General features: G+C 41.4%; 1 long non-coding RNA gene across 1 annotated transcript in view; it reads right to left on the reverse strand.

The window, feature by feature from the left end:
- The window catches only part of LOC122813270, a 544,628-nt gene that overhangs the window by 62,601 nt on the left and 470,191 nt on the right, over positions 1-11,836 (reverse strand). The gene's annotated exons all lie outside the window — the stretch shown is intronic.

Below are 11,836 nucleotides of genomic sequence, written 5' to 3' on the forward strand. Positions count from 1 at the left end.
TGGAACATATAAACAAAGACATTGGAGATCTCCAAACTCTAGACCCCGCACAGTTTGGGTTTGTAAAAGGCAGATCATGTCTCCTAAACCTGGTAGACTTCATTAATGTAGTCACCAAAGTCATAGATGAGGGTAAAGTGGTTCACACAGCCTATCTAGATCTCGCCAAGGCATTCAACACAATCCCCCACTCTGGAATTATAGATAAACCCACTAAACTAGGTATAAATCCCTATGTCACAAGATGGGTTGCCAACTGGCTTACTGACAGAACTCACACTGTGAAAGTAGCAGACTCCAAATCAGACTTCAGACCAGTGACAAGTGGAGTACCATAGGGTTCAGTCCTGGGTCCTCTCCTGTTTGGTATCTACTTATCTGAAGTACAGGCTAACACAGAAGGTTTTTGGCTAACTAAATTCACAGATGACTGCAAACTAGGAGCCATAATCGAAACTCCTAATGATGTGGACATCCTACAAAAGGGCCTCACTGAGACAGATGCCTGGTGTCAAAGCCATGGTCTCAAGCTCAGTGCCAAAACATGCATTGTCATCCTCTTTGGTAAAAACTCTGTACCCATGAACTACCACATAGGCAGTAGTCTACTTAACACCAAAAGTGTGATAAGAGACCTTGGGACACAGGTGGACAGCAGTCTCTCCTTTGATAATCACATCACCACAGTGGTCAGGAAATCCTTCTATGTGGCACACCTCATCACAAAAGGTTTCTCATCCAGAAAAAAAGAGGTAATTGTTCCCCTCTACTCATCACTCATTAGACCCATTATAGAGTACAATGCCCCTTTTGGTATGTACCTCACAAGACATCTACAACAACTGAAAAGGCCGCAAAAATACCTCACAAAGAGGATTACTGGCCTCAAACAGATGCCTTATGCAGACCGTCTCAAAAAACTCCAGCTTTACTCCATCACATATCGCCTACTCAGAGGTGATCTCTGCCTAACATACAAAACTATGTCAAACCCAGTGCTGTTGGACATGTTCCACTTAAAGAAATCCCAATCCCTCTGAGCTACATGCTCTAGGGACCTAAACCTTGTCACCACAATAAACAGAACATGCTGGAGGGATAGATTCCTGTCTCAGAGACTTCCCATACTCTGGAACAGACTACCTATCGATGTCAAACAGAGCTCCTCATTAGCACTCTTCAAGAAAAATCTTGATGATTGGATGGGTAATAGGAAATTCGCCCCGGGGATCACTTCTGTGGTTCTGCTTGACAGGGGCACATGAAAATAAGTTTCTTGGGTGGCGAAAGCCAAGGTACCTTTTTGGCTAGGCTTGTATAGGCTCTTGGGCCAATAGCCTAGTACATACCTATGAGCCTACCTACCTATGCATGGCCTAAAACTGTTTCACCTACAAAAAAAAACAAACACACACCCCCTCACTCTCATGTACACAACTGTCATACACACACACACACACACACACACACACACACACACACACACACACACACACACACATGTCAGTATTGAGACTAGAATCCCTACCTATCTAGTTATTTGTACTATAGTTTTACACAGTTATCGCATGAGCTACAGAGCTTATAGGGGTGATCGGTGTCCAATGGTACTGCTAAGGTGAATGATAGTAGCAGATCTTGTGAAATAGGGCACTGTGAAGTGTACTGAGTGGGAAGAGTTTCCTAATACTTGGACCTATGGAGACACACACACACACACACACACACACACACACACACACACACACACACACACAGGCAGATGATGTGATATTATAAACTCAACCTCAGTACTGTTACACAATGGGGCTCACCTTTTATGCTGGCATGTGCAACTGTTTGCAACTGGGATGCCACTGCCTACAGCAGGACATCACTGTATGCCATTCAGGGTATCCGTGTGTAAGACTCACTCTGTATCACTGTCTGTCTCTCAGTTCCCTACATCTATGTGTGTGTATGCTTGACATATGTTATCCGTTTCTCATATATATGTGTGTGTGTATCTGATGTAGCAGATACAGATATATCAAATATGGGCCACCTACAGCTAGCTGAGGGTAATCCTGTCTGATATGTGTGTGTGTGGGAACAGTTGAGGTGTACATAGCTGTCTGTATGCATGGCCATACATACACAATACAGTCATATATTCCGATGTGGGTTCCAACATATCCTGTGATTCTCCAAGTGTAGGAGCATGCCCAATGTGACCTTCTGGGTTTTGTGTCCTGCAGCCATACCTCTCAGGAGTACACATGAGTTTCCTCAGGATACTTGTTTTGTTTAGCAGACATTTTTTGACATATCTGTAGTCTGAAACTGCAATATATTGTGTCATTACCTAGTCCCAGACATCCTCAGATCATCACAGTACTTTACCAGAGGAATACTAATTGTTATGATGCATAATCCAATATTATGAAGGCAGCTATGTAAATTCTTGCCCAACATGGCCATTTGTGAGATGTGGCTACAGGCAGTTTAGTAATTGCATACAGCTGTGTAAACAGTCAAGCAACCTGGTGATATACCGGCTGGGGATCTCTTGCTTGTGTGGTATCTTTCTAACCTGAGATGTCATATCCTTGTGTGTGCATACCTCTGACCTGTACATTTTATGGCAGGTTGTCCAGGTGTTTGGCTAGAAGTTTCATCCTTTCTACGTACACTTATGTCTTTAAAGCAAGTTAGTTACGTATAATTGAATTGTGATGTACAAAATAATACAGACATTACTATTTCAGGATACATAATCTTCAGACCATTCCCACTACTGCAAACCCCTCACCCTACCAACTTTCTTAGTATGTAAGGGTGATATTTGCAACACATGCCTATCATTGTGCCTTTGTTCCACTGTTATTTCTGCCCTTGTGCAGACATTTTGCTGTCAGAGGCTGGCAGTTATGAGTGTGGGTACAGAGTACATTCAATTGTGCAGACATGCCCATTATTTGTAAGAGCAAACATAAGAAAACAGGATTATTGAGAATGACCACTGGCAACAGTACCACAAAGCACTTATATTCACAAACGTCCTGGCACCTCTGTTACACATCCGTCAAGATGTCACTAATATGTGTATTATATTCCACATAGCAATGTGACTTCCAGGTATGTCAGTGGCAGAGCAGTGGTTGTCACTGACATGCATAACAGTTGGCACTGGAATTATCTGCACATGGCCCTGTCAAAGGCAGCACTGTACCTAGGGCAGTACAAGACAACTGCCAGGAGAACATGCTGGCCAGATCCCAACAGTATTAACCACATATACACATAGCTCATTGACCCCTGCATATTGTGTAGACACAACATGTTTTCATGTGTATTGGCACAACCCTGCCAATGTGTGCTATGATGCCATTTCCATGCAAACATATATGTTACTGCATTTGTGTGGGTATATGGGGGGCACACCTGTCAACTGCACACATCTGCACAGACTGTGCTGATATTTGCTTTACATTTTGGTGCCATGTACCATACTATAGTGCCCTGTCTTGAGCACTGGTGGCATATCAGTAAAGAGCCCAGTTCAGATTGCACTGGCATACATTTGAGTTTCAGACTTCTTATCATTCATAGACTTACTGCAACTGGGGGTCCTGCTGTGCTTTCACTGTGTGAGTCTGTAGGGGGTTACTTCAACATTGCCACAGTTTGTGTGCCTTTACCAGACATTTCTCTGTGGTTTTCTATATCTGACTTGCTATGTGGGTATGAGAGGTGGTTATGGGACCTCCACCCTGACATCCATGCCTGTGACCTATGACCCCCCCTATTTGTTGTCCCCAGACATATACTGCAGTGGGATTTGCCACCTTGGGTACTACTACATAGTATGAGGAAGCCAGTTTTGGCCAGACATTTCCTGGTGTGCCACATAGCTGTCAGTGGTGTGCTGCTATCTCAGTAGGCCACCCCATTCCCTTGCATGCATGCAGCATTACCACAGATGTGCTAGCAGAACATGCTACTCTATTCATTTATTGTTACGGGGACTGACTTACCTTGTGCTTATAGTAGTTGTGAGGATGGTGCTTGAGGACCACCTATGTTGGATGCACACAGTGCCCTGCCTATACATGGTATGTTACAGGTAATGTGATGTGTGTCTCATCCAATTTACTGTGTGTGTGAGTCAGAGAGAGGTGTCAGTCCCTGGGGTCCCTACAGTGTCAGTGTGTGTGCTATGCATTGTTTCTTTGCCAAGGCATGGGCATACTGGGCATGCCTCCATCTGCCTATGGGAGCAGGCTCAGGGGCCTCCTCCTGTGAGTCCCTCTGTGCCTGTGGGGACCTTGGCAATGGTGGTGGGATGTATGTCCCTTCCCCATGCTGTTCCTGCTGCAGCTGTTTCCACAGGATCATATTGTGTAGCATGGCACATACTATGAACATGTGTGCACATGTGGCTGGAGAGTACTGCAAGGCTCCACCAGATATGTCAAGACAGCAGAACCATGACTTGACCATCCCAAACATATGCTCTATAATTATCTTGGCTTGTGTGTGTGCCTCATTATGGCATTCTTGTGTGGGTGTGTGTGCCTTTCTGATGAGTGTCATCATCCATGACTCAAGTACATAGCCAGCATCCCCCACCAGATGGCCATATGGGATGCCCCCACTGGCAAATGCCTGGTACAGCTGTGGGAGTCGTGATAGCTTCCAGGGCTACAAGCACACATGTTCATGATAATGCCCTGGGCATTGCACATGACCTGGCAGTTGATGGAGGGGTATCCCTTGCGGTTTATGTAGACCCTACCCTGTTCACCGAGTGGTGCTTTGATGTGGATGTGCATGCAGCCTATGGCACCCAGTACCTCCACGTATTCTGCTACACGGTAGAAGAAATGCATATTTCTGGTCCTCTCCTCACAGGTGTTGGGGAAGTAAATGTGCTCACCAGCATGTGGTAGCATGGCATCCAGGAACTGGTGGAGTGCCCTGGATGCAGATGCCTGTGAGACCCCCACAATGTCCCCAGTAGGTCTTGGGAAAGTACCTGTAGCTAAAATTCTTATGGCTACACATGCCTTGGTATCCACTGGGATGGGTTCCCCTCTGTTGGTTCTAGCTCTGACTTGAGGCCGGCACATCATAGTGATTTGCTGATGTCTCTGTCCACCCTATAGTACTCTACTATCTCCAGATCATGTAGCCCCTGGTAGGTTACCCTGGGTCTGAACACTCTTCTCCTCCTCCGTGGTCTGTGGTGGTTGTCAGCATTATCCTCCATCATCAGCCTCTTGCACATACTGATGGATCAAAGCAATAGCAGCCCCTAACATTTTCCAAGTTAAAATTCCCCTGCATGTATACAACAATGGCGCAGAGTTTGTGGGGAAAACCAGACTGTAAGGTGTTTCCATCATTTATACTGTTGTGCTGCTGATGCTGCCTGTATGATTGGCTGACTACGATACATTCTAGCTGCTGGCTATATTACTCATGGCTTTGCTTTGGTCACTGTGAGTGTTAGAGGCATTAGTGGCAATTTGTGCATGACTACCTTTATTCTGCTGTTGCCCTTTTTTTAACAAATTTTTACTTACATCTCCTCCCATTTTCAGCTATGTAGCCACCTGCCAGCTGTGTTATCGTGTGCTTTGCATGGCCCATTGTGAGTTTCAAGAGTCCCATATTAGTGATTTTTACTTCATTTCTCCTTTATTGTGCTGTTCCCCTTCATTTCTTTTTTTTACATCTCCTCCCATTTTCAGCTATGCAGCCACCTGCCAGCTCTACTATCGAGTGCTTTCAATGGCCCATTGTGAGTTGCAGAAACCCATATTACTGATTTGTACTGCATTTCAATTGTTCTGCTACTTCCTTTTGCGTTTCCTATATCCTTCCTGTTTCAGCCCCTAGCTAGTGTAAACAGCAAGAAATGGGCCTCCCCTGGGCATGAACATGCTCCTCAGTTCATGAACTGAGACTATACAGCCTCAGACACATCTCCTCGCTTAGCTGTGCTTAGCTAAGCAGAAAAACAGGCAACAGAGCTCCAATGTGCTTACAGCAAGCATGACACACCCCCTTTTCATGTTACTTGCTCCTCCTGCCTACACGATCATGTTAGAGTACCTACACAGTTAGGTGCAGTGTGAGACTTAGATGAAATTTGTGATTCAGTATAAGTCCCCTCATTAACATACTCCACTGCCTTAATTCCTAGTTACTGCACTACACACAAGTCTTCCCCTTAGCAACCACTGTTCCCTGCCATTGTTTATTTTTTGCATGCCATTGACTATAATGGCAGAATGCAGATTTCCATAATACTTATGTTTTCCCCCTTTTTTATTTTCTGCCCCTTCCCATTCGCGTACCACTTCCCACAAATTTGATGGCCGAGATCAGCCAACAAACATAAAAGTTTAATTTTTATTCATAGGGAGTGGTTTTCCATGCCAGTGGCCATATATTTGGCCATTGGCATGCATAATCACTCTAATACATGCTTTATTGACAGCTGACATATCTCCGTTGTGTTTTTTCCAGAAATGTATATGGTTAGTAACAATACATTTCTGCAACTAACAGTGTTCCTGCAAAGAGACCTGGCAGGTTGGTGAATCGCTAATTCACCTCATTTGCGTGGTTTTCACCAGCAAATGAGGTGATTAGCATCCTGCATGAGTTTCCATACAGGAACAGTGTTAGAGCACTCATGCACGTCAAAACAACACATACCTGGATGCCATTTTCCATGCAGGAGCAGCTACACTGTTCCTGCATGGAAAATTTTCATTAGTGAATCCTGGGGAATGAATAAAAAGTACTATTTACAGTTAAATCTCTTACTCTAAATTAACCCCATCACCTTAAAAAGATGAGTCTCACCTGATTTGGCAAAATATCTCCCTATGTTTCTTTATTTAAATATGTGCTATTGCCAAGTTGTTAAACAAAAAAATCAAAAATAGCCACATTTCATATGTTTTTTTTTACCAATGTGCAATAAAAAAAATTTACAGTTATATCACCTACCCTGTTTTCTAACTTTACCTGAAGAACAACCAATCCCCTTATTAAGAAAGTGAACAAAAGGAACCCCAGCCAATCCAGTAACACTTTTACTTATGCATTTATTTATTTATTTATTTATTTATTTATTTATTTATTAATGCAACAACTTGTTGCAGTTCACTATTGTTGCCTGAACTGAAAAATTGACCATACACACTCCTCACTATGAAGAATGAAAACAAAACTTAAAAAATAAATAAATATGCAAACAAAGAGCCAAGTCACACTGCAAAGTATGATCACTTGCAGTTACCCAGCAGAAGAACTAGTCATATCAGTTATTAATGCACAGACAGAGAAACTTGCAAGCAACTGATGAATAAATAAATAAAAACAATCCTGTGAACAATTCAGTATCCAAAAAATAACACCAAAGCTGAGCAAAAACCACCTTTATAATGACACAAAGCTTTCAGGTATTAAAAGATCGTATAATAGAACACAAGTCTGAGATTAGAAGGGCTTGTGAAAATAATGCATTATTTAAGCATATTAACACTTATGGTTTAGAACATAAATTTAAGTTTAGAGTAATTGATGCTGTTTATCCATACATTAGAGGAGGTGATATGGGCAATTCATTAGAGGTCAAGGAGTTTGAATGGATTGTTAGATTTTCAGCAGATAGTAAACCAGGATTGAATTCTGCTGTTTCTTTGAAGCCTGTTTTGACTAAAATACAGCGTAATAAGTTAAAGTAAGGCTTGTTTGTATACTTATAAATGTAAATAGTATATATTTTCTATTTATATGTAAATAATTTCTTTATATATGTAAAAAATTTTTATTAATGAAATTTTTTATTAATGAATTTTTATTAATATATTTTTTGTATACATTAAATTTCTTATGTATGTAGATTTTGGTATAGATACTATTTGACTTTTTATTGCATTACTGCTTTAATTTGTTCACATGATGTTGGGCTGTGGGTCATGTGATTTTTGACTCTTATTTAAACTTTGCTTTTTAATGAACCTGTATTAAGCATTGAGATAGGGTGTAATACCTGAAGCTTTGGGTCGTTATAAAGGTGGTTTTTGCTCAGCGTTGGTGTTATTTTTTGGATTATCTTTACAGCGGTGTGTGCTTATAACAATTCAGTATCACCAGCCAGTACAAGATTTATTAATTCTGTAAAAGGTTGCTGGTGCTGAAGCATATTTTCTAAAATCTTAGAGAAACCAACCCGATACCAACAACTCCCCTTAACTAAAGGCACATTTGCAGCTGCTGATGTCACTGACATACCTCCTCCACTTCCCTCTCCCCCTGCATAGTACTTGCTAAAGTATGAAAAGCCACATGAAAGAACCAGGAAGCTGGTTAACTCACTTACTCCTTCTTCTTTTTCTTTTGGCTGTTCCCATTAGGGGTCACCACAGTGGATCATCTGTTTCCATTTCTTCCTGTCCTCTGCATCTTGCTCTGCCACAACAACCACCTGCATGTCCTCTCTCACCACATCCATAAACCTTTTCTTAGGCCTTCCTCTTTTCCTCTTACCTGGCAGCTTCATCCTTAGCATCCTTTTCCCAATATACCCAGCATCCCTCCTCAGCACATGTGCAAACCAACGTAATCCCGCCTCTCTGGCTTTGTCTCCAAACTGTCCAACCTGGGCTGACCCTCTAATATACTTATTCCTAATCCTGTCTACCCTCATCACACCCAATGCAAATCTTAACATCTTTAACTCTGCCACATCCAGCTCTGACTTCTGCCTTTTTGTCAATGCCACTATCTCCGACCCATATAACACAGCTGGTCTCACTACCCTCTTGTAGACCTTCCCTTTCACTCTTACTGGTACTCGTCTGTCACAAATCACTCCTGATACTCTTCTCCATGCACTCCATCCTGCCTGTACTCTCTTCTTCACCTCTCTTCCACACTTGCCATTACTCTGAACTGCTGATCTCAAGTATTTAAGCTCATCCACCTTCGCCAACTCTACTCCCTGCATCCTCACCATTTCTCTATCCTCCATCTCATTCAAACACATATATTCTGTCTTAGTCCTGCTGACCTTCATTCCTCTCCTCTCTAGAGCATGTCTCTACCTCTCCAGGGTCTCTTCAACCTGTTCCCTACACTCACTACATATCACAATGTCATCTGCAAACATCATAGTCCATGGGGACTCCTGCCTGATCTTGTCTGTCAACCTGTCCATCACCACTGCAAATAACAAAGGGCTCAGAGCTGATCTTTGATGTAATCCCACCTCCACCTTAAATGCATCTGTCACTCCCACTGCAGATCTCACCTCTGTCACACTATCCTTGTACACATCCTGTACCACTCTTACATACTTCTCTGCCACTCCCGACTTCCTCATACAAAACCACAGCTCCTTTCTAGGCACCCTGTCATATGCTTTCTCTAAGTCCACAAAGACACAATGCAACTCCTTCTGACCTTGTCTGTACTTCTCCATCAACACTTTCAGACCAAACATTGCATCTGTTGTGCTCTTTCTTGTATACATGCATTTCACACCCACAGCTCTATATAGCATCCAGAATTTTTTTTAGATCTGTCTTCATTTACTAAGCAACTAATCAGCTAATAATATACAGAGTTAGATAGTATAAGGAGTTATTAACAAAACAACACTAGGACAGTTAATCTAGGATGGTCCTGCTGTAAAAAATTTAAGCATTGTTCATCACTTATTTTTCATATTTTCATATTTAAGTTCATGTGATAGCTGAGACCCCTGTATGCTATTGATGGCTATGATGAGATATGTCATGGAGGGAGGCATAACCCTTCATTGTCAATGTCTATTTTTATTACACCATACCTGATATATTGCTAGCTGTTTGTTAGTAATTATGAAAATAAATAATATTTCTATATTTATGTAATACTTCAAAAAACAAGACACTGAAACTGTTGAGTGACATCAGGTGAAACCTTAAATGTTGTTGAGGAAAACTGTCTTTCATAGTTGCACTGTAAGTACATCTGTTATTTATATTGCTAATTATAACAATTAAGCGTATGTTTTCATATTTCTATAAATATGTCAATAAAATATGCACTTATAGAAAATTTCTTGTTGCTATGTGAAAATTTATGTTTGGTTAGCAAAAATATTCTAAGAATATATGTCTAGATTATACAGGTCCGAGATATGACAAGTTGCTTATGAAAGTAAATATAAATTTGGTTTTGTGTGCATTATAATATGTTGTGTCTTTTGGCTTTTCATGGTTAGGGGTCGCCACAGCGGAACTCTGGTCTGCTAATGATTGGCAGTAGATTTTTACGTGCCGAGTTGCCGGCCCTGATGCACAACCTTCAAAGAAGGTACACCCATTCACACATGTCTCCACACAGAAGACGCTCTAGCTGAGAATCGAACAGGACAACGTCTTACTGTGAGGCGACAATGCTACCGCAGCACCACCACCGAGTATTTATAGAAAGAATATGAATGCACTGTTATCATTGCAAATAATACTTCTTACTGAAAACACTGTTATTTATATAGTTTTAATAGCTTTGATTACTCACAAAATATTTACTTTTGTTTATCTTATGCTTTTCAAGTTTATTTTTCAGAAAATGCTCTGTAATGCAAGATGTGTGTAGGCTGCTACAGTTCTGATATTCCACACCACTTAGGTGTTAATGAGTTAAATTTCACATGATTTTCCCCTACCTTCGACTGTGTTAAATGGGCAATCATTACCTATTAACTGACTAGGGTGAAAACAATTATAAATATACAAATGCCTGATGAGCTGCAAATTAGTATGCTGTCTCTAGCAAAGCATCTGCATGTGCTACATGACCATTTTGTTTTCTTTAATTTTAGCTTTCTCCCACTGGGTCCTACTGCCTAGCTGGTGCAACACCCTCCCCCCACTCCACAAACACTTTACTGAAGTGCATATGGTGAAGATGCCTCTCCATGTCTTTGCTTGGTTGTAAATTTAGCAATTTTTTGTTGTACCATTGTTCTAATTTTCTTATTAGAGTTGTGTTAATATCTGTAAGAGTAAGGGAAGCATAATATAGAGTAGTGAGAATAAAGGTAGTACCTCTTATTATGCAAGATTGTACAGTGAGAAAGACAGAGACTCTATTCAGAAAGCCTAATTTGTGAGGCACTTTTTAATATGCTTTGAATATCAATATCAAATTTTAGTTGATGTTCTACAGTAACACCTAGCAATTTGCTTTGAGACATGCCTTCCCATACTGAAAGAAATGGAAGGGGGAATTTAAATAGACTTCTAAGCCTTTGTCTACACCTCAAAAGCAATGGGCCATTTGGAAACAGAATCAAGACTCAAAGGGTAAAGAAAGTAAAATAACTATTGAAGTGTGGAAAGGGTTCCCCAAGCAGAAGAAAATTATTTTTTGAGAGAGCCTATTCATACAAAATGAAGACAAAATCCTATGCCTGCATTTACAGGAGAAGAGGCCTTGGCTTCCACTTTATATCAGAACAATGATAAACACAATTTATTTATTATTTGTTTACCGCAAAAGTCCAACTTTGAATGAAGCCAATTTTCAGCAGAGGCCCAGGGAGAAATGCTCCAGATGAATGTCTTTGTGATGTGGGAGGAAACCGGAGCACCTGGAGGAAACCCACGTGAACACAGGGAGGATATGCAAACTCCGCACAGAAGGCACCGCTGCCGAGAATCGAACCTCTTGCTGGGAGACAACAACACTACCCCTGCACCATTGCACTGCCCAATGCTGAACAGGCTGACCTATTGATATGTCACATCAGTTTCAATAAGGTGCAGTGAGAAGACAATGCACT

This window comes from Protopterus annectens, chromosome 1.part1, assembly GCF_019279795.1.
Source record: "Protopterus annectens isolate FY-2018-M chromosome 1.part1, PAN1.0, whole genome shotgun sequence".
Lineage (NCBI taxonomy): Eukaryota > Metazoa > Chordata > Ceratodontiformes > Protopteridae > Protopterus > Protopterus annectens.